Source organism: Limulus polyphemus, unplaced genomic scaffold (genome assembly GCF_000517525.1).
Source record: "Limulus polyphemus unplaced genomic scaffold, Limulus_polyphemus-2.1.2 Scaffold1003, whole genome shotgun sequence".
Taxonomy (NCBI): domain Eukaryota; kingdom Metazoa; phylum Arthropoda; class Merostomata; order Xiphosura; family Limulidae; genus Limulus; species Limulus polyphemus.
In genome coordinates, this window is record NW_013666613.1 from 41,739 (window position 1) to 48,635 (window position 6,897).

Below are 6,897 nucleotides of genomic sequence, written 5' to 3' on the forward strand. Positions count from 1 at the left end.
AATCAAACAATATTTGAGAACCACCATATTTATGCAGAGATTTGGATTTTACAGTAAAATGTTTGTAATTGTTCCATTATTTCAAGCAACAAATAAACTAAAGCAATTTTAGAAATCTGAAATACGTGATTTAGGAGTAGAAACTTCAGAAATTGCAAAAAAACACACACAAAAAACTCAATAAATATATTTATATACAAAGGCTGAATAAGCTCATGCTTGAACATATAAGCCTTCCATTGTTCTTGCTAGACTTTTTTTGTATCAAGCTGTGTTTGTCGAGTTATATATGGACGTATTAAATACCTCAAAGGTAAATTCTAAACAGAGGTTAATGAAATTTACGTGATATTGTAAAGTTATGGGCTGTAAGAGATGAAATAACCTGTTGTGGTTTGGAAGATGAAGAGCTAAACTAACAAGAAATGCTGTAGAGATTGTTTGATTAGACTTAAGCACAAAGCTACACAATGGGCTATCTATGCTCTACCCACCACGGGTATCGAGACCCGGTTTCTAACTTTGTAAGTCTGCAGACATACAGCTGTGCCACTGGGGGCTACAATACAATTAAAACTCAATTGTAAATTTAGATATTGTAAGTTATTATAAATGGTTATAAATGTATGTATGTTATGGTACATGTGTTAGAATATTTAGAAGAAGTGTTCACCTGGTCAGAATAGTTGGAACATGTTTTTTATTGTACATGTGATCAGAATAAATGTAACAGGTGTTGTATTGTAAATGTGACCAACATAAGTGTAACAAGTGCTATATTATACATGTGACCAACATAAATATAACAAGTGCTGTGTTGTACATATGACCGGAATAACTGGAAGAGGTGCTGTATTGTATATTTTGTCATGCAGAATAGCTAGAGTAGGTGTTGTGTTGTGAATGTGTTAGAATAACTGGATCAAGACCTGTATTGTACATGTGACCAGGGTGATCCAGAAATAAGCGTTCTCTAAATTCCATGGCACCTGATTGTTTGCGAAAGTAGAATCGCAGCAAGAAATTAGGATAAATCTAAACGTCTCTATTCTTTGAAAGATTATTTAAGCAGAGAATAGAAAGGGGGAAATGAATAAAGCATCCTTGGAATCACACATTTTCGTCATATATTGTTTAAAAAAAAACCTTTATGTATTCATAATCTATACGTATATAAAGCCAAGTTTTCTGTCTCTCTGGTGTCATAAGTTGTTGTTAAGAACTGGATCGAGCAATTTCGATGAAATTTGTTAGAGGAACTTAAACTGAACCCCGAAAGATTGAGTTTATATAGATAAGCAATTGGACGCGTGATTTTGGTCATAAGACCTGGGAGGGTCAGGTGCTTACTGGACCTCTTCCTCCTTTTTTAGCATGGTTTAAAGATGTTCGATAACGTTGTTACCACAAGTAACTAAAACGTTGTTTTTCGGATTCATGCAGCCACTGCATGCACGGTACGAATACCCGTTGTTTTCTGCAGATACGAATGGCCATTTTCTGGCCATGTCCATGAAGAGAAAAGCAGAATTTTCCCTTGTTAGCACTTCACTACATCGCTTTATTTGCTGGAATAGAAAGTATTTTTCTCACAAGCAGTTCCATAGTTCGTATGGACATGTACTTATGATTTTGTTTTGACATATAATAATCCTTTAAAAAATAAAACTAATAGTATATGTATTTATTGGTTGTTAGTTTGCCTAGTATTACGTGGTTGCAATACATACAGTGAGTTAATTAGATTTAATGGTGAAAGGTACTTAGGTCTATGTTCATCACGTACTGTAAAAATTTTAGTATGCTTAATAAGGCATTTTAGTTTAACGTTTTCATCGGATATTGTCTTCATATATATAGATGAGTGTCTGACAACATAGAGATGTTTATGTAATTGTGTAAGAATGCTGTGTTTGTGGTTCTTGGAACTCTGTATGCTTTAGTGATTATAGTGTTTTGAATTGTTTGTAGTTTGTTATGTGTGACTTTGCTACATTTAACCATGCTGAACTGTCATACTCTGCCACTGGACGAATGCAACTTTTCTATTGTTGTGCCCCTGGTGTTGCCAGTCAGACGTCGGACATAGTTGGCTCTTTGCCATATTTTATTTCTAGCTTCATTTACATGTTTAATCCAGTTTAATTTTGAGTAATAAGTTAGACCCAGAAATTTAGCTTATGTGGCTATCTGGAGAAAATATCCGATTAGGTATAGTTTAGTGGCTGTCTACTTGTTTTAATAGCTTTTGTGAATAATAACACGTTCGTTTTTGGAGCATTCATTTCTATTCTCCGTGTGTTATAATAATTTTCTATTTTGTTTATACCTACTTGTAAGTCAGTTGCTGCTATAGTAGGAATGTTTAGGTTCTTCCATAGAGCCACATCATCTACGAACTGTGAGAGGAAACAGGGATTTCGATCTATTAGGGGCATTTCACTCATATACATGAGGGCTAACTAACCCTCTTTGCGGGACACCTGCCTCCGGACTAAAATATTCTATTGTAAAGAAACTTGGAAAGCCGTCGAAAAGTAGCTCGCGGCAGTTTTATGTAGAACATTTAAAACCGTAACTCATTGAGTCATACACTGTCGAAAGCTCTCTCTAGTTTGAGAAAGCAAGCGACAGTGCATTCATTCTGATTATAGCTATGTATAGTCGTTTCCGTGAGCCTTACTAGATGATCTGTGGTTTGTCTTGACTTACAGAATATTTTAAGTACGGCTCAATATAGTTGAAAAAGACGACCTACGTCCCCGATGTACTATTAATTATCTTTTAGCCCTGGCATTGACTGGTATTTTACTAGTAACAATATGTTTGTGCATAAGCCCTACTAGTACACTACAGTCTTGCCCAAAATGTTTGCATATTTTACAACAAATAAGATCGTTATTATTAAGATGAAATACAAATACACTTAGCTCTGTCAAACTAATAAATGCATGCTATATTATACATCTACATATGTAATTTGTATAATGAGACAAGTTCTATGGACATCAAGAACGGTTTATTAGAACAGCAAACAATGTTATCAGACAACTGTAGAAAGATGTGTAATTCAGCATTTCATCTATCACAACAAAACCTTACTAAAACATATATAATAACAAACTATAACATTAAATAGCGTCTGTAACTTTATATCAGTTCATATTAAACTTTCAGTAGGTGGTTGATCCTTCTCATACTATAATAACCTCCGCTAGGTGACGTGGCATGCTCTTAATGTAGTTATTGATGTAATCAACAGCGATTTCGTCTCAACTTGTTACTAAAAGGCGCTTAAACTCAGCTACAGTAGCTGACTTAGGGTCGTGGTTAGCAATTTTCTGGCTCAGTTCTGCCCAGTAGTTCTTAATGAGATTACACTCTGTAGAGATTTCTGGCCATCGCAATCTTCCTGGTCAAGATAATTATGTACAATATGTGCATGGTGGATAGTGGGATGGTAATCCTGGAACAAAAAGTTATTGTCAAACCTTTCCCTAGCATATGGCAGAAATATCGTCTCCATGTGATGACTGTAGGAAGCGCCATTGACGTTTCTCTGGAAGATATGAAGAGCAGTTTTCCACCATGAAGAATAGCAGCCTAAACATGTACTGCACCACATCCTGTGTGTTCGCTGTCGGAAAGACAGTTTTTCCTTATCTGTTCTCCAAGCAAACGACGAACACGAATCTTAGCATAAACTTTAACAAGCCTGAAAAATGACTCATCTGAAAATATGATATGTCAGCAGCGGAGAATTCTGATTAATATCAGTTTGCAGAGAGTTCTTCTTGCAAATAACCTTGTTTAGTCAGTCTACTATTCACTGTTCTTCTGTATATCCTGGAATGAATGTGTTCATTTCATTCCTGTTGTAAGATGTTGCCAGACTCCTTTTAACCTTGACGTGTTAACCTGATCAAAATACAGTCAGTAGTTTTGCGGCATCAACTAGTAGACTTTTGTGGAATAACGTTTCCTATAGTTCGATGACGTTTCAGGATTCTGGATACAGTACGCTGGACGTACCCCACTGTTCTGGTAATGTACGTTTGCTTCATACCATTTCTGGGCAATAGGACAATGTGATGCCCTATAACTTCTGGCACGTGACAAGGCGTGTCTCTACACCAAGTACAGAGAAATTGTCTGAACAAAGCGTTGGTCTGTTTCAAAAAAGATTATACCCATAACACACACTTTTATGCAAAACAGGTGTGTATTGTGTGTTTTGAAAAACAAATGTTCAAAACAACTTATACAGACTAGAATAAAAACTCGAACATGTTTGTCCGATCATACGCTATCTTCTCTGTTACTACTTGGGCGTTTGCTCAATAACTACTCCATGTACGTAAACAATAACATCAATGTAGAACAGTATGCAAGCATTTTGGCCAAGACTGTAGTTTTTGCGAGGTTATTGGTTAGTGTCTATTCTGTAAAACTGCACCTTGGAATTGTGGATGTTCAAATACCATTATTCGGAAACACAAGAATAGCCCAAGAGTTGGCGGTGACTAGCTACCGCCCCTCCGGTTTATATTTTCAAACTTAGAAATGGTTATGCACTGGTAGGCCTTTCTGTAGCTTTGCGTGATCATTTTAAATAAATAAGTATTATATTTGATGGGAAGTAGTCGTTATTGATGTGTGTAAAACAATTGTTCCACACTATTGGAATCCGTAATCTCATGAACGTCAGCAGCTATTGAGTTTTCCCAAAGCTCAAAATGAGTGGATTCTGTTTTGATTGTTGTGTGCATAAAAGAGGTACGAGGAAGTACGTATAAATGCGGTTAAATTATAATGTAATCACATGGTCACCACACATATTTCTTATATTTGAGAAATATACGATCGAAACAAGCTGAAGGCTTTTTGAATCCAATTGTATGAAATTTATAAAAGTATATCACACTTCCTTCAAGTAAAAATAAGAGGAGTATGTAAAAGTAATCTGAATAGAGCTGTAGAATAACAGAAGGTTCGATCGTGAAGTGTTTTTCAGAGTAAGTTAGAATTCGCTAACTTTGACTGAGTTGTTTTAGGGAAAGAGAATGCACACAATATCAAACAAAGTGATTAATGTTTATTCAATATTAAAACGCGACCAAAGTGATTGTATTTACTTAGGACGGCACCTATATCAGAGTTTGAAAGTTTTCAGAGAAATGCAGATGTCGTAAATCCTAAATCTAGAATCTGTAATATGTGTAAAGAACTGTTCCAGGCTTAGAAAATATAGCAATATATATATGAAACATAGTGATACTATTCTTCCTAGCGCTTGTACACTGTGTCACTTAAAAACCCCATGATATCAACTGACCCGCCAGGGAAAATATTGCTGTCTACTTTCACATATTATGTTCAACTTTGCAGAAATAGTTCCCACGAAAAGGCGCACATAATATCATAGGAAAATGGTCCAGTTCAATACGTATCTAGGATGAAAGAAACCTAGATACTTCTTTGAAGAATGTTCTATAGTTAAAACTATATGCTTGAATATTGATAGTCAATAATCGCATTTATATGTTGAGCCTGATAATGTAAGACGTAAGGCAAGAATGTGTGTATATAGATATTTATTCCTGTGTGTATGTGTATAGTGAATTGAGTGTTTCCTTTTTTTATACATTTTTATTAAGCTACAGATAACCTAAGACTTTCAAGAGCAAATTTGTATATATATTTTCGTATTACCTAGTTATTTCTGTAAGTTTTGACAACTGTTTTCATGTGTTATCATATGGTTGTACTTACTAGCGGTGTTGTAAGTGTACCAAGGAATGTAAATACGCCTCAGTAATACTTAATTAAATTGTTTCCTCCCATTTTCTCATTACTCGTTAATAAACTAAAATCCCCTTGCATTGATATATTAAACTGCAAAAATCCGTTCATTCAAAAAGTTGGACTAATCAGGAAGAAAATTTTTATTTGCAGTTATTACAGTTTCTTCCTTTTTCTTTCTTTTTTGTTTGTTTGTTTGAGTAACCTTCCATATCTGTTGTGTGAAGTAAAAACAAATATGATTTCATGACAACATTAATAACAATCTCTTATAACGTTTACATAAACAGAAATTCCCCGAATATTTGCACAAAATTAATCGAGGGCTATCTGTGCTAACTGTCCATTATCTTGAAGTGAAGGAAGAAGGAAGACAACTAGTCAACATCATCCACCACCAACTCGTGGGCTACTCTAGTCAAAATGTGTGATGTATTTGCAGACTATGTATTTGCCGAGATTGTAGTTGAATGAATCATAAGTGGACAGTATAGGTCGTAGGGGGCAGTCCTGTTTGTGTGGTTTAGGAATGCCGTAGAGTTGTGGTGTGCGTGAATCAGTTTTACGAAGATAAAAATAAAGATCGTCAGTAATTAAATTATCTTTTTTCATTTGTAATAAACAGGACACTAACATAGCCTGGGCTCTCACACCATATGTAACATCTGCAGGTTCATTTTTTAAAGATGCCTTCAATTTTAAACATACACTAGAACAACTAAAGACATCAAAACTGGCCATTAAGGCTTTCGAAGGTGTCACTCTTCACCGAAGTCCACGCCAATGAAGCTTGCAATATTGCACTCAATCTCTACACTAATGACCCCAACAAGATAATGCACATCCCCAGCACACTTTTTGCTTCTCTCTTAGAATTCACAACGACTAAAACCAACTTCATTTTCAACAACGAACATTTCCTTCAAATAGACGGTTTAAGTATGGGCAATCCTGTTTCGCCCGTTCTTGCCAATATATTCATGACCAAAATCGAAACACAAGCCATACACTCTGCGCTTCATCCCCCACTATACTGGTACAGATATGTCGATGACACTTTTGCGGGTTTCAACTCCACAGAACACGCACTAACTT